Source organism: Artemia sp. Qi Xiang Cuo, chromosome 4 (genome assembly GCF_049724085.1).
Source record: "Artemia sp. Qi Xiang Cuo chromosome 4, ASM4972408v1, whole genome shotgun sequence".
Lineage (NCBI taxonomy): Eukaryota > Metazoa > Arthropoda > Branchiopoda > Anostraca > Artemiidae > Artemia > Artemia sp. Qi Xiang Cuo.
The window spans coordinates 72,861,059-72,882,601 of record NC_142797.1 but is presented as its reverse complement, the minus strand read 5'-3'; the positions used below and the strand labels follow the sequence as shown (position 1 = coordinate 72,882,601).

The following is a 21,543-nucleotide window of genomic DNA, read 5'->3' as shown; positions in this document are numbered from 1 at the left end:
ACTTATAACAGGTAAATTTGTCCAGGTAGGCTACACACGGAGGTGCATTTTTGGAGAGACGTCAATACAAGAAAAAAAAATACTAAAAAGGGGACAGAATCCCTGTTGAAATGCTAGTCTCTGTGGTTCTAGTTTACATAATGTTGGTTCAACTATAACTAAATAGTTTCCTACGTCCTCCTTAGATATGGTTGAATTAATTTATTTAGTAATTAATCTGCCTCAAATGCGAGGTTCTTTAGCTCAAGTAAAGCTAAATATAAAATAAATATGACCATTTGGTTATTAGTTTGTAATTTTTATATGCCTGGCTGGCGGAGTTTACTTTGTCGTATCCTGTGTAATTCTCACAAACATGAGTTGATTGATTAGAAAATATGATTTAAGGTGACAAGGCGTTTACAAAGTTTTTATGTATTTCAGGGGATAAGAATTCTTTTTGAAGACGGCTCAAGAATAATTGTTCGTTTGAGTGGTACGGGAAGCACTGGGGCCACTGTTCGATTGTACATAGAAAGCTATTGTGGCGATAAAAGCAAAATACAAAACACACCAGAGAAGATGCTCAAACCACTAGTTGAAATAGCTCTCAAAATCTCAAAACTAGCGGAATTTACTGGAAGAAGTGAGCCAACTGTTATTACGTGAATAGACTGCTGTTGTACCAAAATTATTTTGTAACAAGTGAGACCAAATGCTGGATTTTTAATTTATTTTAAATTTTATTTTATTTTTATTGACTCTCGTGTTTGATTGTAAAATTTAATCATTGAACCATTATTTATTTGTAAATATTTCCTATTTCAGTCAGAGAGTAAAAATCGTCATTTGGAGACCTATCTAGCTTGTGTCAAATAAACCAGAGCAAAATACAAATGTTACTTTGATGATATTGCGTGCATTTTTTTAAATAATTAGTACTTGTTGACACTCGTTTCTTGTCACCGATTTCATTTTTTCTTTCTATCGCCAGATCATTTTTTCTTATAATCGCCAGGAATATCTTTCCAGCCGCGGCGTCAATTTGCAAAAATTTTAGGGAAGGCAAAATGTATTATTCTATATCTGTTGGGGCATTGGGCAAATTTGTCATTTGTTTCGATTTCTTCAATGAAAATACCAAGGAGACATTTAATGTTAAATTAAACCCTTTGAAATTGCAATTATACAGCTTTGAGATACCAATGTATTGAACTGTGTGTTATATGGAGATAGGGATAAGTTCTCAATGAACGTGATTTAGAGAAAAAAGTGATAAATATCTGGCAAGATAATTTGTTTAGATGTCATAGCTCTTTGCAGTACACATAATCTATTGTACGACTATTTATGCACTTAGGTGAAGCTGAAGTGTGGGCTAAAGTGTTTGAGCCCACCCAATGGGGTGAATTAGGGAAGAGTGGGGTGCCCTCTAGATTAGAAGAAAACATTCTTACTGGCATTTCCAGTGAAAATGTTTATTCTTTACTTTCACAGAAAAAATGAAAAATAACAAAATTTGCCTCCCCCTCTAAATTAAAAAAATTTTTTTTGCCCCTCCCTCACATTTCCGTGAATTGGCCCCCCTGAACCCTCTTTTAAAAAAAGGGGAGACTACAAATTGTAAATATTAACTAGTCGGAAAGGAACTTAAATTGTAATTTTTCCACTCAGAAACGTAAATGTTTACGATTTGTTATATCCTCAATTACTTCAAATTATCATTTAAATGTTGTATTAACGAATTAAATTCAGCTAATGTTTACCGAGATCTGCTTATGTACCTGTAGAAACATCTGGCATTGGTTCAAGTGCTTGTTTATTGCTTTAATGAATTTTTGGTCATATTTTTGATGATAGAAGGCCAATGGGGTATGTTGTTGTTTTTTTTCTTTTTTTTTAAGTTTGAAATTTTAATTGTACTGATAGTGGTACTATGTGGTTGATTGGAATAAAATCTTTTAATTATTCTTTGGGTTTTTGTTTTGTTTTTTCTTCCCTTTTTTTAAATGAAAGTCTGGATAAGATAGATAAGAGTTATTCATCATGAAATATACATACAATATTTCATTTTACTATTCCCCAAAAGGCTCCTTGGCCTGTCAAGATAAATTCTTAATTAGTTAATAGTATCTGAATGAGGTAACATCTTTTTCGTGACATTCCCAAAGTGTCTACCAGTCATTTTGAAGCAGAATTACAAATTGACGCTAGGAGAGATATTTTTCCTGTCGCTGTGGCTAAGCTATGAATAATAGTAAGGCTATAGGAGTAAGGCCAAGCTCTGAAAAGCGGATGAAGATTTGCTATATGTATTCCAGAGAAATTGATTAAGGATTGTTCTGGGTACCCGGATGACTAACCGTATTTCAAACAATAGGCTATACGGAAAATGTGCATCAATACCGCTCTCTAGGGCTATTAAAAAAACAAGTTTTTTAAACTGAAAGTAAGGAACGACGTTGAAACTTAAAACGAACAGAAATTATTCCGTATATGAAAGGGGCTGTCCCCTCCTCAACGCCTCGCTCTTTACGCTAAAGTTTGATTTTATCACAACTTTTTTTTTTAAACAATGAAAAACTTTAGTGTAAAGAGCAAGGCGTGGAGGAGGGGACAGGCCCTTTCATATATGGAATAGTTTCTGTTCGTTTTAAGTTTTAACGTCGTTCCTTACTTTCAGTTAAAAAAACGTGTTTTTTTTTTATTTAATTTTTGAACATTTTTAAATTAATGCAGGTTTTGATTTTGGCTCACCGTACATGAACAATTAAAAAAAATTGAATATTAGTTTTAATTTTATTTGGTTAAATGGCTTTCTCGAAACCTGTTTAATCTTATTTACGGACGTTTTTATTAGTAATAAATATGCGTTACTTACGAATTAACGTACGTAACGAACTTCTATATCCATAGATTTTTAATACTTATAATATGGGGTTCACCCCCTAGTCAATACCCTGCTCTTTAAGATTTCGAATTTTGTTCCAATTCTTTAAAAATGACCCCTTAATCACAAAGGCCTTTATTTAGAATAAATAGCTCTGATGAAAGTACTAAAAAATCTTTGACTGAAAGAGCGAGGCATTGACTAGAAGGTGAACCCAATCATATAGCTAATATTTTTTTGTTCTTTTTAGATTTTGATGTTGCTCCTTACTTTCAGTTGAAAACTTGTTTTTTATATTTAATTTCTGATTTTTTTTTAAATAATGATGGGAAATCCGGCGCCCCCTTCATAGCAATGTCCCTTCTCCCATGAAAACTTCCTTCATGGTAAGATCCTCCCACATAACCCCCAACCCACTCCCCCCCCACTACCAGAAAAAATCCCCTCTGAAAACATCTGTATACTTCCCAATAACCAATACTATATGTTAACATTGGGTAAAGTTCATAACTTTCAGCCCTCCCCCTAGGGACTTTAGGGGATCAAGTCATCCTAAAAGACATAGTTATCATATTTTCGACCATGCTGAACAAAATGGCTATCTTAAAATTTTGATCAGGTGACTTTGGGAAAAAAATGAGCGTGGGAGGGGGCCTAGTTGCCCTCCATTTTTTTGGCCACTTAAAAAGGGCACTAGACCTTTTAATTTCCATTCGAATGAGCCCTCCCACGATATTTTAGGACCACTGGGCCAATACGATTACCCCTGGAGGAAAAAAATAAATAAATAAACACCCACCCGTGATCTTTCTTCTGGTAAAAAATACAAAATTCCACATTTTTGCAGATAGGAGCTTGAAACCTCCGCAGTAGGGCTCTCTGATACGCTGAATATGATGGTGTGATTTTCATTAAGATTCTATAACTTTTCGGGGGTCTTTCCCCCTTTTTCCGAAAATCAGCCAAATTTTCCAAGCAATATCTAATGACTTACATTAATTACAATTGATATTAAACTGTAGAAATGAAATTCATCAAAATATCATGTTGAATGTATAAATTAAAAAGAACATGTATATACTTATCAATTTTCAATTGGCTACTTAACATCCTATACAATCGTAACCATATTTCAAATATAAATGCTCAAGATGGCTTTCTTTAATTGTACTTTTCAACACTGAAAATCCCACTGAGTGCGATTAATATAACTAGCAACCAATAGGAACTAGAAATTAAGAAACATTTTCGTTAGATTTTTCTTTCTCAAGCCTAGCTGCAACTGCTGCTACCAGGGCAGCCCCTCTGCCGCTACCATCTCCAGAAAGCTTGAGTTGAAACTGTAAAGATAAAATGTTTTAGATTACGAAGTTCCTGTTGACTGTCACCAGAAGTATACCTACAGTATTTTTACTGCGGGGGGGGGGGGTGGTACACATTTGGGTAGTCTAGGGGATTGGGATATCCTTCAGAGGGAAGGAATGATGGAACATCTGTGAAAAAGAAAAGCCTAAATATATTTACAAGATGTTTGAAAACTTGTTTTTTGATTTTTTTTTTTTATAATGAATGCTGAAATCAAAATAAAAAAAGTAAAGATGGCATGTGCCTGCCCTAAGTCTTCAATTGCACGTTTTTCTTCAAGTGGTAGTGAAAAAAAGTAACTATTTAACAAATCTGCTATTTTGTTAAATTAAAATATTATACAATTGATAATAAACAATAAAAACACATAAAAATAAGTACTGGCGCTTGACTGAAAAAAAAACTAGTTTTTTTTTAACTGAAAGTACGGAGCGACATTGAAACTAAAAACGAACAACACTTATTCTGTATATGAAAAGGGTTCTCAACGCCTCGCTCTTTACGCTAAAGTTTTTTATTGTTTTAAAAAATAAAGTTGTGAGACGGAGCCAAACTTTAGCGTGGGAGGGGGTCTAGTTGCCCTCCATTTTTCGGTCACTTAAAGAGGGCACTAGAACTTTTAATTTCCGTTCGAATGAGCCCTATCGCAATGTTCTAGCAGCACTGGTTTGATACGATTACCCCTGTGAAAAAGAAAAAAAAACAAATAAAAACGCATCCGTGATCTTTCTTCTGGCAAAAATGCAAAATTCCAAATTTTTGCAGATATGAGCTTGAAACTTCTATAGTAGGATTCTCAGATACGCTGAATCTGATGGTGTGATTTTCATTAAAATGATATGACTTTTACGGGGTATTTCTCTTTTTTTTCGAAAATAAGGCAAATATTCTCTGGCGCGTAACTTTTGATGGGTAAAATTAAATTTGATGAAACTTATATATTTGAAATCAGCATGAAAATATTATTCTTTTAATGTATCTATTGGTATCAAAATTCCATTTTTAGAGTCTCGGTTACTATTGAGCCGGATCGCTTCTTACTTGAAGTTCGTTACCCCGAGCTGTTTGATAGAATTTTTAAACAACCAAATAAAATTTCACAGAAAATCCTTGGTTAGAACGGATTTGGAGTCCAGGAGGGAGGTGGGGTAAAAATATTTTATCTGATGTCCTTTGCACATTGAGGAGCTCAATTTTAAACTATATGCAAAAGGATTAGGGCAGTGATGCACAGCAGCATCTGTAGAAAACAGTTTTAGAGTAATTTACATGAGTACCAACAAATCCAGGATTCAGGCATCGTGGCGACAGTGACGCTATGTAGCTGACTATTTTTTTTAATTCACTAAGAACTTTAATTTTTAATTCACTAAGGAATCCGGTTGCAGGATTATAAAACGTTTTACTTACAAGTCGGAATGTTGCTGAGAAAATTGTCCATTTTAAATTCACTGTTGCCAGATTCCAGAAAAACGTTGAGACAAATTTCTCTCAAAAATCAACATTTGAACATTTATTAGGGTAAAATTGACGGAGTCCAGGCACTAAAAACCTCACTATATAAGACACAACTGTTTTTCTATGAAATTAATTAATTAAATAGAATAGTGCTTTTAATAATTAGAAATTTAGAAACTAACAATCAGCTGATTCCCAAGACAGATGTAGACTAAAATAAAATCTGCAACAACCTAATCTCTTTGGTGTCAATTTACCAGGTTTTACGTGGATTTCTACTCACGTTTTAAAATTTTGCACATGCTAGTATTTAGAACTTCATGACTTCATATGTGTCTTTTTCATTAAGTTATATTGAAATAACTGAGTTTTTGAACTGAAATTAAGGAGCGACGTTAAAACTTAAGACGAACAGCAATTGTTATGTATATGAGGGGGTTTCCCCTCCTCAATACCTCGCTCTTTACACTAGAGTTTGAATTTTTGTTCCAATTACTTAAGAGGGACTCATGAGATACAAGGGCCGTTTAATTAGAATTATAATCTGTTTCTAAAAGTTTAAAAAACGTTATTGTAAAGAGCGAGGTATTGAGAAGGGGTTAACACCCCTCAGATTCGTAATAATTGCTTTTCGTTTTAAGTTTTAATGTTGCTCCTTACTTTCAGTTGAAAAAAACTATCCGGGAAATCCAGATCCCTCTCCATGAAAAGGTCCTTCCCCACGAAAAATTTCTCTATGGAAAGATCCATCCGTATAGCCTCTCCTTCCCCGCCAAAAATCCCCCCACCCCCGAAAAGTATACGTATACTTCCAAATAGACAACACTATTTGTAAACAATGGGTGAAGTTCATAGCTTGTACCCCTTCCCTCGGGTATGTAGGGGGAGAGAGTAAAGTCATCCTCAAACGCATAGTTATTAAATCTTTTGACTATGCTAAGCAAAATGGCCACCTCAAAGTTTTGATCGGAAAACATTGGGAAAAAATGGGCGTGGGAGGGGGGCTAGTTACCCTCCAATCTTTAATTTCCGTTCGAATGAGCAATTTCCCAATATTCTAGGGTTATTGGTTTGATGCGATCACCCCTAGGGAAAAGAAAGAAAAAACACACATCCGTGATGCAAAAATACAAAAATACAAAATTCTGGCAAAAATACAAAATTCCACTTTTTTTGCCGATGAGGGGTTAAAACTTATACGATATGGTTCTTGGATACGTTGAATCTGAGGGTGATTTTTATCAAGATTCCTTAAATTTTAGGGGGTGTTTCCCTCCTTTTTAAAAGATCGGGCAAATTTTCTCAGGCACGTAGCCTTTGATCAGTAACACTAAACAATTAATATTATATATTTGGAAGCAGCATAATGAGCAAATTCTTTTGATATGTTTATTGATGTCAAATTCTGTTTTTTAGAATTTCGATTACTATTGAGCCACATCACTCCTTACTTACAGTCCGTTATTTTTCCTGTCTGGACTCTCTAAGAAATTAACCTTGTTTTACAACACATTTAAAGATATTTGTATGATATACCCACTACCACTCAAGAAATGAAGTTAATTTAATCCTAATAAAATATATATAAGTATGACAAAAATATAATATTTTAGAAACAAATTTGGGCTATATATTTGCACATTAGGGGGGGGGGGGTAAAGTACAGTTGGTCTGTATACAAAATGTGTTAGCTATAACTATTCCATATATGATGAAGTAAGAACTGTTTTCTGACTTCAAATACTTTACCCCCAGCCCCCTAATGTGCAAATATATAGCCTAAACTATATATTTCCCGTTCATTCCTTTTCTCACGCTAAGGTGAAAGAAACTAGCGAAATAAACCGGTTTACAGTGCGTCAATATATGAACAGCTTGAGCAGTAGTGGATATATCATACAAGTACCCTTTAAAAATCTAATAAGTCAGATTTTAAATCGAAATTGGATTGTATGATTTAGTTTTAAATCTATATAATTAGCAAAAAAATATTGTCTTCAAAACTATCGTTCGGATTTTCTGAAAAAGTAAAGTTCATTAAGCGTGTAACTTTCATTGAAATACATGTGCTGCTTGTATTATTTTTGGCTAAACTAATTTTGGCAGTCCTTAGAGACACTGCCTTTGAAAAACATATTTTAAGCAGTTCAAAGAAGGGAGGGAAATTTCTTCTGCAAAATTTTGAGATTTGCAAAGATAGGGACACTACTTAGAAATAATTGTTAATTTTCAGGGAGGAAGAGGGGTAAATTAGATAATATTAAATACCCTAAAAATACATTTCGCGGACAAAGTTAAGTGTTGGCAATCAAAATCCTTAAATTTGTCCCGTCTACCTCAAAATTTTAGAAGTCCTTATACCCGCCGCCTTTGAAAACATTTTTTAGACAGGACAAAAATGGAAGAGAAATGCCCACTTGAAATTTTTAACTACGCAGGTACATCTCTCAGAAGTAATTTTTATTTGGGGTAATTGTTATGTTTCATCCCTTCCTAAATAATTAATCATGTCAGATTAACAGCAAAGAAAAAGAATAGTCAAAATAAATTTACCAGACTGATTTAAAGAAATATTAGCAATCAAATTATGTTAATTTGGCACCCCCTCTCTATCAAAATAAATTTTTACAGCCATCACAACAGGTAATGGGTAATAGGGAGGGATGCTCGGATTTTCGACTTATTAAACTTGTTGATATAAAGCTCGACGATTTCAAACATTTATTGATATTTTTTGCATAATTGGCATATTTATGTTCATTTGAATCCCCCCTAAAAAATAAATCTCACATACATGCCTGTCTAAAAATTCCAGGATTTAGTTTTAAAATATTGGCTAGAATACTCGGTAAATAAAAAGAAAAATATGTCTATGCCCTTGAACGGATCTCTTGAACCAAATTTTAAAAAATTAAAAAATTCCTTAAAAGGAAAAATCGTGATGACTTAGGCAAACCGAAATTGATTAAAGAATCTTAGGGCCTACACATCTTTTTATCCGATTAGGATCTCGTTATACAGAACGAGAAATTTATATTACAAAAAACTGTAAACCAGGAAAAAACTGCGACGAATTGATACCTAGCGTTGTTGTTGCGTCAGAAAGCCAAATGGATGTGGCATGTTGAAATACTGAAAGTTGTTATTTGCCTGTGTTTTATTTTAGTCTCATTTACGTTTTGTTTATTAAAGACGTAGATACTTCTGAAATTTAATTGTATCAAGCTTACAACCGCCACATCTACAGCAATAACCCAATGCATTTGATTAGCTTAAAAAAATACCAAACTTGTGAAAATAAAACAAAATTGGCCAAAAATTGACAACACTCACGATTGTCTTCCTCGATCTAAAGTGTTTGCATCTAGGGCTTTGTCAAAGTCTGTCCTAATAAAATCCAAACAGCCGTTATCTCCAAAGGCACCCCATTCAGTGTTAACTAAACACTGCTTAGGATCATCTGAGTCCCCATCCCAGAGTTCTATATTCTCTAGCTTCTCAACGTAGCAAGTATTTGTACCGGTACCTAGAAATACATAAAAGTTGAATTATGGGGTAAGTTAAAAAAATTATAACGATAAAGATAATAAACAAATATATTTCTTTTCTCTTCAAATTAGCTTCAAAAGTTTTTCTTCTTTTTTTGAGCACTGAAAACGGCTTGGCTTGCCGAAATTTCCTTGCCGAAATATCTGTTTTTGTTATTATCGCCTCTTTTCTATTTATTGGCTGACTTTACCATAGTTTTTCTTTGCAATTTAATTTTATTGTTCATTTATAATTTTTCTTGTTTGTTCTAATTTATTTTTAATTTATTCATTGTCATAATTAATGTATAATTTATTCATTGTAATTTCTGTTCGCAAGAGGTTTAATTTTTTCAATTATTATTTTCATAATTTTCGTAGTTTTCATGTGTTTCCTGGTCTTTTCCATGTTGACATCCCATCTCCAGTATTTATTTAGATATTTGTTTTATATATATTTCAGTCAATTTTACAAAATTTCAAACAGTAAGCTACAAATTACCAAAAAATACTATATGTCACGAAAACCAAGTACAGGCGATAAAACAAATTTTGACCATTAATTGGAACATTCTTAGTCTGAGCCAGTAGGCTAAACATATCAATCAGACAAAAATAGTCTGACCGGTAAAGCTATGCAGCTACCTATGCAGCTACCAAATTAAAAAAAAGTAAATGTAGAAAAAAAATTTTTAAAAAGAGACTAATAACACTTGGCATCAATCATTTTAAGAAGGCCCTATGTTAGCTTTAATGCTTTGCTTTCTTTTCAATATTGTTAATGCTTTAATCTTTGTGTAAAAAAGGGTTGTCATGGGGTTCAAAGGGTTGTCATGTATGATAAACCCGGTATGGGGCTTATCATACAAGTACCCAAATTTGTATTTATTTATTTGTTTTTTATAACTGATAATTTGCTTAGTGACATTATGTTTCTGACATTTAGGGACATTATGCTTGATGTTTTGAGTTTGTCTCACTTTTGGAAGGTACGTTAATATTTAATAGTATCTATCTTTTTTTAACTTTTGTTTTCGTTTCAGGTGCAAGAGTTAGTAAAATTTGAAACGTGGAGATGTTTGTCGAAAATCCAGTGCAATTGTTTCTTTCCTATCAGTTGCAATTCAGACAGCATTGCCAAAGATTAAACTACCAAACTACACACTAGAGATTTTTCAAAATGTTCTTGCTTATATCAAGGAGGCACACTTGTGCCTCTATAAAGAGGCGACCCACCACAATGTTAAGCGATTTCAGGTCCTAGAGGTCGCAGAGAGACGGCGGTAATTGCATTTTGTAGCCCAAGCTCAAACTAAGAAACTTGCAAAATTTCATCTTCCTCCGACTTTATCTTCCGGGGGTAAACTGGGTTGGAAGTTTGGACCCTCAAACCACAGCCCCCCTTTAACGTTGTCTGATTGGGCTGAAATTTAGAGGTTAAGCTTTCCTAGGATCCGGGAACTTATCCTCAAATTTTCAGCTCAATCAGATCACTCCTTCCATGTTTTCAAAAAACCAAAAATAGCCACTTAAGAGTCATCTCTTTTCTTTTTTCTTAGCCACGCCTACAGGCCACAGTTGGCAACGGATCCGGTTGAATGAGGACTCATTCGAAGCAGAATTTGACCTGTTAGGGCCTTTTGATATTTTCAGACCGAAAAAATTATCCCCCGAATTTACATTTACGAAAAACCTCGTTTTCATATATTAGCCCATGTTAATTTTTCCCTCCACCACCCCCCCGTTAACGGTGTCTGATCGGGCTGAAATTTAGAGGATAAGCTTTCCTGGGGCCTGGGAGCTTATCGTCGACATTTCAGCTCAATCTGATCACTCCTTCCCTGTTTTACAAAAACCACATATCAAGATTTTTGGGACTTTGCTTGCGTCGAAAATACCTTCTATTTGCTAAACAACAATTACTATTGTGTTTGTATAGTCCAGCGGCTGAGATTTCAGAGTTTCAGGCGGAAAACTCGGGTTCGATTCACCATCAGAGCAACTTTTTTATATACTTTGAAAAGAAACTCAGTTTCTTTTTTAAATTATTTGAAAAAAATTACGTTTTCTAAAGAGTTAAAGAGGCTGAGTTACAAGGTCGACCCTTAAAACGTACAGGGATTAGGAGGCACAGTTGGGGGGCTGTTAAAGAGGCTGAGTCACAAGTTCGAACCTTAAAACGTACAGGGATTAGGAGGCACCCTGTACGACGTGATTTGAGTATTCAGGAATTAAAAGCCTTAACACAAGAATGTTCAAGAGCGGGGGTTTGGGGGCGGCAGCCCCCCAACTTTAACTCCTGACACGATCAGCTAACAGTTAGTCAAGCAATAATAAGTAATAAACTGTACAAAAACGTGCAGAAATTATTTGAAAAAAACTACGTTTTCTAAAGAGTTAAAGAGGCTGAGTTACAAGGTCGAACCTTAAAACGTACAGGGATTAGGAGGCACAGTTGGGGGGCTACCACCCCCAAACCCCCGCTTTCGCAGCCTTTAAATATAAAAAAAAAATTTCTTTAAACTGAAAGTAAGGAGCGACATTAAAACTTAAAAAGAACAGAAATTATTCCGTATATGAAAGAGGCTGTGCCCTCCTCAACGCCTCGCTCTTTACGCTAAAGTTTGACTTTCTCACAACTCTTTTTTTAAACAATAAAAACTTTAGCGTAAAGAGCGAGGCGTTGAGGAGGGCACAGCCTCTTTCATATACGGAATAATTTCTGTTCTTTTTAAGTTTTAATGTCGCTCCTTACTTTCAGTTTAAAGAAATTTTTTTTTATATTTAAAGGCTGCGAAAGCGAGGGGTTTGGGGGTGGTAGCCCCCCAACTGTGCCTCCTAATCCCTGTACGTTTTAAGGTTCGACCTTGTAACTCAGTCTCTTTAACTCTTTAGAAAACGTAGTTTTTTTCAAATATTTATACAAGAAAGGCGAGTTGGACATCAATTTAAGTATGTTAGCTTTGATGGTTTATTTTCTGTTCAATATTGTTAATACTTTAATCTATGCAGACAAAAAGGGTTGTCAAAACTAATTAATTTTTCTTATCTATTTTTACGGTCCATCCCGGCACCATGTGACCAAAATGTCCTACTGCCCTACGAACTTTTAAATTTTGAAAAGTTAAAAGACTTTGATGAAATTTTGGATGTCAATCCATCCATCAAGAAGTTCTCAATATTAGAACGATCTAAAAGAACAAAGACCTCTAGCCTTGCATTATTGTATTGCTGCTCTCAAGTCTACCAACTAACTATGACAGACTGCAGTATAGATGTATTTACAATTTCTTGAGGAATAATAACATTTGTGAGTAGATTGGAAAGGTATGAGCAAGAGTCATCGAGAAGCCAAAAGAATGCTAAAGTGGACTCCAGAAGGCTTGGAGTTTTAAAAAGAAATTTCAGACAAGAATGGACCTAAGATTGATCCCAGGAGCAAGATTTTTTTTTGTCGTCATTTGTGCTTAAAAGCTATGCACCTCTCAAAATAAATAAATCAAACTTACCAACTATAAGCCCTATCTTGCAAGCCGGCTGTTTATAAGCTGAAGCCATCAAGGTTCCTGTAATATCATTTAAAACTGCCAAAACTTCAATATTAATGTCCGAAAGTGAAAGAAAGAGGTCAAAGGAGAGAGTAACTTTGTGGCATAAAACGCAGTGGTCATATTTTATGTGACTATTGTTTAAACGAAATCAACATATTTATTTCGGGGGTTTTTTATTTCCATGGTTTTAACATTTCCATTTGGTTTTTTTTTTTTTTTTGGTTCACAATTATAAGTCACAATAAAACTAACAGTACAAGATTAAGGAAAGGACAAGCTAAAAGGCTACTCTGTATAATAAAACAAATGTACCAGGTATATGACGAGCAGAATCGTGTTTTTATTAAAAACTTTCACGTTTTATATACATTTTTTCCTCCCGGTTTCTTCTAAGTTAAAGGCCGACAGGTCCAAAAAATGTTTAATAGCTGATGTGAAGCCCTTAGAAGCTAGGGTGTATCCAAGATTTTTGTTCGGAGGGGGAAAGTGATTCCTTATATATTTTTTTTACAAATAAAAATTTACAAAACCCAACGGAATTTGTTTATATACATTTTGTTACTTTTTTATGGGTCAGGCAAAATTTCAATGGGGAGGGGAGTTCAAACCTAGTATTACTCACTGGAGACGACCTTGTTTATCAGCACTTCTAATGAATGCTACTTCCGTGTAATTTTTACTATTTTACAATACAGTCCTAAAATGCTCCTGAGTGCTTGGGGTTTTGTTATCCTCAAAGACAAAATTTCCAGACTGTTCTGATACGCTGAAAAATATGGCTATCTTATTATTTTGATTCAAAGATTTTGGGGAAATTACGGGTGTGGGGGGGGGAATTTGCCCTTTAATCACTTTCTACTAATAAGAAAGGCACTAGTCCTCTCAATTTCAATTCAAATGAGCCCTTTTTGAAGCTTCTATGGCAAAACTTTCTATAAAAACCTTAAATGCCCCAAGGTCATAACTTACGACCCTTGTCCTGAGGGCTATGGGGGGGGGAGGATTGCTATTCTCAAAGACATAATTTAGAACCTTACAACTACATTGAACAACATGTTGATCGGAAATCTTTGGGTAAATGATGGGCGTGGGGGAGGGGGGGGGGGATTCTCCCACCAAATAATTTCGACTATTAAAAAAAGCAATAGCCCTTTCAATTCCCAATCGAATGAGGCTTTTCTAAAATTTTTAAGACAACACTTTCTATAAAAAAAATTATGTGCCCCCAGGGTATAACTCACAACCTTAACCCTGAGGGCTGTTGGGGGTTGTCATCCTCAAAGACCTAATTTCCAGAACTTTCAACTACGTTGAATGAAATCTCTATCTCAAAACTTTGATTGGATGTGTTTGGAGAAATGGTGGGCGTGAGAGGGGCGTTAGGTGCCTTTCAATCATTTTCGACTATTAAAAAGGGCACTAGCCCTTTCAATTTCAAATCGAATGAGCCCTTTTTGAAGTTTATACAACAGCGCTTTCTATAAAAATAACCTTATATGCCCCAGGGCATAACTTACAACCCTTGCCTTGAAGGCTTTTGGGGGAGGGGGGCTGTCATCCTCAAAGACATAATTTTCAAAACTTTCAACTACGTTGAAAAAAATGGCTATCTCAAAATTTTGATTTTGTGTGTTCGGGGAAATGGTGAGCGTGAGGGGGGGGGGGCTAGTTGCCCTCCCATCATTTTTTAATTTTGAAAGGGGCACTAGCCATTTCAATTTCCAATCGAATGAGCCCTTTTTGAAGTTTCTACGACAACGCTTTCTATAAGAAGCTTACTATACCCCCCAGGGCGTAACTTACAACCCTTGCCCTAAGGTCTGTGGGGGGGGGTGTCATCCTCAAATACCTAATTTCCAAAACTTTCAATGTTGAAAAAAATGGCTATTCAAAAATTGTGATGGGATGTGTTTGGGGAAAAGGTGGGCGGGAGAGGAAGGTTATTTGCCCTCCCATCACTTTCGACTGTAAACAAGGGCACTAGCAATTTCAATTTCCAATCGAATGAGCCCTTTTTAAAGTTTCTACGACAATGCTTTCAATAAAAAACCTTATATGCCCCCAGGGCATAACTTATAACCCTTGTCCTGAATACTGTGGGGGTAGTGTCCTGCTAAAAGATATAATTTCCAGAACTTTCATCTGCATTGAAGAAAATGACTATCTCAAAATTTTGATTGGATGTGTTTGGGAAAATGGTGGGCGTGGAAGGGGTGTTAGTTGCCTTCCAATCACTTTCGACTATTAAAAAGGGAACTAGCCATTTCAATTTCCAATCGAATGAGCCCTTTTTGAAGTTTCTAAGATAACGATTTCTATAAAAAAAAAACTTATATGCCCCCAGTGCATAACTTACCACCCCTGCCCTGAGGGGTTTGGGGGGGTTTGTCATCCTCAAAGACATAATTTCCAGAACTTTCAATTACATTGAACAAAATGGAAATCTCAAAATTTTGATTGGATGTGTTTGGGGAAAAGGTGGGCGTGAGAAGGGGGTTAGTTGCCCTCCAATCACTTTCGACTATTAAAAATGACACTAGCCCTTTGAACTTCCAATCGAATGAGCCCTTTTTGAAGTTTCTATGACAAAGCTTTCTATTAAAACCTTATATGCCCCTAGGGTATAACTGACAACCCTTGCCCTGAGGGCTGTGGGGGGAGTTTGCTCCTCAAAACAATGAGCCCTCTTGCGACATTCTAGGACAAATGGGTTGATACGATCATCCCTTGGGAAAAGAAAAAACAAATAAACGCGCATCCGCGATACTTCTTCTGGCAAAAAATATAAAATTTCACATTTTTGAAACTAGGAGCTTGAAACCTCTACAGTAAGGTTATCTGATAGGCTGAATCTGACGGTGTGATTTTCATTAGGATTTACTTTCTTTTAGGGTGATTTCCTCTCTTTTTTTCCAAAATAAGGCAAATTTTTTCAGGCTCCTAACTTGTGATTGGTAAGACTAAACTTGATGAAATTTACGTATTTAAAATCAACATAAAAATCCAATGCTTTTAATGTATCTATTAGTTTCAAAACTCCGTTTTTTAGACTTTCGGTTAATATTGAGCCGGGTCACCTCTTACTTACAGTTCGTTGCCACGAACTGGTTGATTGGGATGGAGGAGTGTGCGCAGTCTTGTTGGCCTCGAGTGGCTTGGTGCTGCAGTGAGTTGTAAGTAGTAGTAATAGTATGCGGGCGTAAAAGCGATGCGGGGGTTTCAGGTAGTTTGTTGCGGCAGTGAGTTTTTTTTTTAACAGTAGTTGCTATTGGGTTCCACCTATAAAAGCAATATTAAATCATATTTTTATAATATGTACTTTCAAGTCTCTGCAAAATTGCCGCCGTTTAGTGAAAAATTGGGCGAACAGTTAAAATGTGTAAAAACAAACAAACTTAAGAGAAACAGAGGATGGAAATTAAACAGAAAAAGATATGAAAACGGAAATCAAATGAAGTCTTACCCGTCTTCTGTGAATTGCTTGTTGAAGCAAATCAACAACATCCTCGTCTTCCACCCCTGAGCAGGTAAATCCTTTTGTCCACTGAACTAATTTGGCTTTTGTCAGGCCTTCTTGTCGGCATGGAAAGCTGAAGGTGAAACCAAGCGGAAGAACTTCTTTGTCAATCTTAAATTCATGAACGAATAGGGAAAGGCATTCCGCAATATTATCAAAAAGCTTCAAAAAATAAAACATTTCTTATCGTCAGATAACGAGTTCAAATAATTGATAAATAACAAAATATGCATTCATCAAACTGCTATACTCTGTAAACAAAAAAGAAAAGTACCAAAGAATTAATATTATCTGTTTATATTCTATTTTTTGTGTTTTATATTTTCTGGCTTATGTTTTAATGAGGCAAAAGAAAACTAAGATAACAGAATTTTTTATTGCTGTATTTCCCGAACTATTGGTCGTGAACCACCAGTGAATTACCAATGATCCACCAGTGATCCATCAGCGAGTATTGAGCGTGCTCAGACCCTAATGGGCCTCTGTAACTGGCCTCTGTATAATGAGGCCCTAACTGGCCTCTGTATAATACATGAATAAAAAAAGGAAGTGACAACATTGTATGGTTCATTTAGCCATTTTTAAATAATAAGAATTTAAATATATTTAAGTTACATAAGCAAATTATCAGTTATAAAAAACAAATAAATAAATACAAATTTGGGTACTTGTATGATAAACCCCATACCGGGTTTATCATACATGACTACCCTTTAAACCCCATGACAACCCTTTTTTAGGCAAAGATTAAAGCATTAACAACATTGAAAAAGAAAGTAAAGCATTAAAATTACCATGGGGCCTTCTTTAAATGATTGATGCCAAGTGCGTTTAGTCTCTTTTTAAGATTTTTTTTTAATTTGGTAGCTACATAGGTAGCTGCATAGCTTTACCGGTCAGACTATTTTTGTCTGATTGATATGTTTAGCCTACTGGCTCAGACTAAGAATGTTCCAATTAACAGTCAAAATTTGTTTTATCGCCTGTACTTGGTTTTCGTGACATATAGTATTTTTTGGTAATTGTAGCTTACTCTTTGAAATTTTGTAAAATTAACTGAAATATATATAAAAAAAAAAATACTGGAGATGGGATGTCAACATGGAAAAGACCAGGAAACACATGAAAACTACGAAAATTATGAAAATAATAATTGAAAAAATTAAACCTCTTGCAAACAGAAATTACAATGAATAAATGATACATGAATTATAACAATGAATAAATTAAAAAAAATTATAACAAACAGGAAAAATTATATATGAACAATAAAATTAAATTGCCAAGAAAAAATTATGGTAAAGTCAGCCAATAAATAGAAAAGAAGCGATAATAACAAAAACAGATATTTCGGCAAGGAAATATCGGCAAGCCAAGCCGTTTTCAGTGCTCAAAAAAAGAAGAAAAACTTTTGAAGCTAATTCGAAGAGAAAAGAAATATATTTGTTTATTATCTTTATCGTTATAATTTTTTTAACTTACCCCATAATTCAACTTTTATGTATATCTAGGTACCGGTACAAATACTTGCTACGTTGAGAAGCTAGAGAATATAGAACTCTGGGATGGGGACTCAGATGATCCTAAGCAGTGTTTAGTTAACACTGAATGGGGTGCCTTTGGAGATAATGGATGTTTGGATTTTAATAGGACAGACTTTGACAAAGCCCTAGATGCAAACACTTTAGATCGAGGAAGACAATCGTGAGTGTAGTCAATTTTAGGCCGATTTTGTTTTACTTTCACAAGTTTGGTATTTTTTAAGCTAATCAAATGCATTGGGTTATTGCTATAGATATGGCGGTTGTATGCTTGATACAATAAAATTCCAGAAGTAACTACGTCTTTAATAAACAAAACGTAAATGAGACTAAAATAAAACACAGGCAAATAACAACTTTCAGTATTTCAACATGCCACATCCATTTGGCGTGCTGGAACAACAACAACGCTAGGTATCAATTTGTCGCAGTTTTTTCCTGGTTTACAGTTTTTTGTAATACAAATTTCTCGTTCTGTATAACGAGATCCTAATCGGATAAAAAGATGTGTAGGCCCTAAGATTCTTTAATCAATTTCGGTTTGCCTAAGTCATCACGATTTTTCCTTTTAAGGAATTTTTTAATTTGGTTCAAGAGATCCACTCAAGGGCATAGATATATTCTTCCTTTTTATTTACCGAGTATTCTAGTCAATATTTTAAAACTAAATCCTGGAATTTTTAGACAGGCATGTATGTGAGATTTATTTTTTAGGGGGGATTCAAATGAACATAAATATGCCAATTATGCAAAAAATATCAATAAATGTTTCAAATCATCGAACTTTATATCAACAAGTTTAATAAGTCGAAAATCCGAACACCCCTCCCTATTACCCATTACCTGTTGTAATGGCTGTAAAAATTTATTTTGATAGAGAGGGGGTGCCAAATTATCATAATTTGATCGCTAATATTTCTTTAAATCAGTCTGGCAAATTTATTTTGACTATTCTTTTTCTTTGCTGTTAATCTGACATGATTAATTATTTAGGAAGGGATGAAACATAACAATTACCCCAAATAAAAATTACTTCTGAGAGATGTACCTGCGTAGTTAAAAATTTCAAGTGGGCATTTCTCTTCCATTTTTGTCCTGTCTAAAAAATGTTTTCAAAGGCGGCGGGTATAAGGACAAATTTAAGGATTTTGATTGCCAATACTTAACTTTGTCCGCCAAATGTATTTTTAGGCTATTTAATATTATCTAATTTACCCCTCTTCCTCCCTGAAAATTAACAATTATTTCGAAGTAGTGTCCCTATCTTTGCAAATCTCAAAATTTTGCAGAAGAAATTTCCCTCCCTTCTTTGAACTGCTTAAAATATGTTTTTCAAAGGCAGTGTCTCTAAGGACTGCCAAAATTAGTTTAGCCAAAAATAATACAAGCAGCACATGTATTTCAATGAAAGTTACACGCTTAATGAACTTTACTTTTTCAGAAAATCCGAACGATAGTTTTGAAGACAATATTTTTTTGCTAATTATATAGATTTAAAACTAAATCATACAATCCAATTTCGATTTAAAATCTGACTTATTAGATTTTTAAAGGGTACTTGTATGATATATCCACTACTGCTCAAGCTGTTCATATATTGACGCACTGTAAACCGGTTTATTTCGCTAGTTTCTTCACCTTAGCGTGAGAAAAGGAATAAACGGGAAATATATAGTTTAGGCTATATATTTGCACATTAGGGGCTGGGGTAAAGTATTTGAAGTCAGAAAACAGTTCTTACTTCTTCATATATGGAATAGTTATAGCTAATACATTTTGCATGCAGACCAACTGTACTTTACCCCCCCCCCCCCCTAATGTGCAAATATATAGCCCAAATTTTATTCTAAAGTATTATATTTTTATCATACTCATATATATTTTATTAGGATTAACTTAACTTCACTTCTTAAGTGGTAGTGGGTATATCATACAAATATCTTTAAATGTGTTGTAAAAAAAGGGTTAGTTTCTTGGAGGATCCAGACAGGAAAAATAACGGACTGTAAGTAAGGAGTGATGTGGCTCAATAGTAATCGAAATTAAATAAAACAGAATTTGACATTAATAAACATATCAAAAGAATTTGCTTATTATGCTGCTTCCAAATATATAATATTAATTAAGTTTAGTGTTACTGATCAAAGGCTACGTGCCTGAGAAAATACGCCTGATCCTTTAAAAAGGGGGGAATCACCCCCTTAAAATTTAAGGAATCTTTATAAAAATCACCCTCAGATTCAACGTATCCAAGAACCATATCGTATAAGTTTTAACCCCTCATCGGCAAAAAAGTGGATTTTTTTATTTTTGCCAGAAGTAACATCACGGATGTGTGTTTTTTTTCTTTTCCCTAGGGGTGATCGCATCAAACCAATAACCCTAGAATATTAGGAAATTGCTCATTCGAACGGAAATTAAAGATTGGAGGGTAACTAGCCCACCTCCCACGCCCATTTTTTCCCAATGATTTCCGATCAAAACTTTGAGGTGGCCATTTTGTTTAGCATAGTCAAAAGATTTAATAACTTTGCGTTTGAGGGTGATTTTACTCTCTCCCCCTACATTCCTGAGGGAAGGGGTACAAGATATTAACTTCACCAATCGTTTACAAATAGTGTTGTCTATTTGGAAGTATACGTATACTTTTCGGGGGTGGGGGGATTGTTGGCGGGGAAGGGGAGGTTATACGGATGGATCTTTCCACAGAGAAATTTTTCGTGGGAAAGGACCTTTTCATGGAGAGGGAGCTGGATTTCCCGGATAGTTTTTTTTCAACTGAAAGCAAGGAGCAACATTAAAACTTAAAACGAAAAGCAATTATTACGAATCTGAGGGGTGTTAACCCCTTCTCAATACCTCGCTCTTTACAATAGCGTTTTTTAAACTTTTAGAAAAAGATTATAATTCAAATTAAACGGCCCTTGTATCTCATGAGTCCCTCTTGAGTAATTGGAACAAAAATTCAAACTCTAGTGTAAAGAGCGAGGCATTGAGGAGGGAAACCCCCTCATATACATAACAATTGCTGTTCGTCTTAAGTTTTAACGTCGCTCCTTAATTTCAGTTCAAAAACTCAGTTATTTCAATATAACTTAATGAAAAAGACACATATACAGTCATGAAGTTCTAAATACTACAACAGAGAACCCGATTGAAGAAGTTTCAATCTCCTATCTATCAAATTGTGGAATTCTCTATTTTTACCAGAAGAAAGATCACAGATGCGTGTTTATATTTTTTTTTTGTTTTTTTTTTTGTCTTTTTTACCCAAGTATGATTGTATCGATCCAGTAGTCCTAGAATATCGTGAGAGGGCTCATTCAAACGGAAACTAAAAGTTCCACTGTCCTTTTCAAGTGACGCATAAAATTGGAGGGCAACTTAGCCCCCTCCCACGCTCTTTTAGCTATTTTGTTCAGCATAGTCGAAAATTTAATAAATATGTCTTTGAGGGTGACATGGTCCCCACAGTTCCCGGAGGAAGGGCTGCAAATTATGAACTTTACCTGTTATTTACTTACAGCATTGGTTATTGGGAAGTATAGAGACGTTTTCAGGAGTGATTTTTATGGTGGAGGGGGTTTCGGAGGAGGGGGTTACGCAGGAGGATTTTTCCGTGGAGGATGTTTCTGAGGGGGAAGGGAAATTTCTATGAAGGGGGAGTCGGATTTCTCATCATTGTTTAAAAAACGATCAGAAATTTAAAAAAATA

The 21,543-nt window shown here is 34.8% G+C and overlaps 1 pseudogene across 1 annotated transcript in view; it reads right to left on the bottom strand.

Annotated features, from left to right (window-relative positions):
- The window catches only part of LOC148953408 (hexokinase-2-like), a 119,709-nt pseudogene extending 103,242 nt beyond the window's left edge, over positions 1 to 16,467 (bottom strand). The window contains exons 1-3 of the transcript XR_016141665.1: positions 16,237 to 16,467; positions 12,729 to 12,831; positions 9,026 to 9,218 (exon numbers count right to left, since the gene is read on the bottom strand). The product of XR_016141665.1 is annotated as a hexokinase-2-like (transcript). The remainder of the gene's footprint in view (positions 1 to 9,025; positions 9,219 to 12,728; positions 12,832 to 16,236) is intronic.
- Positions 16,468 to 21,543: the final 5,076 nt, after the last annotated feature.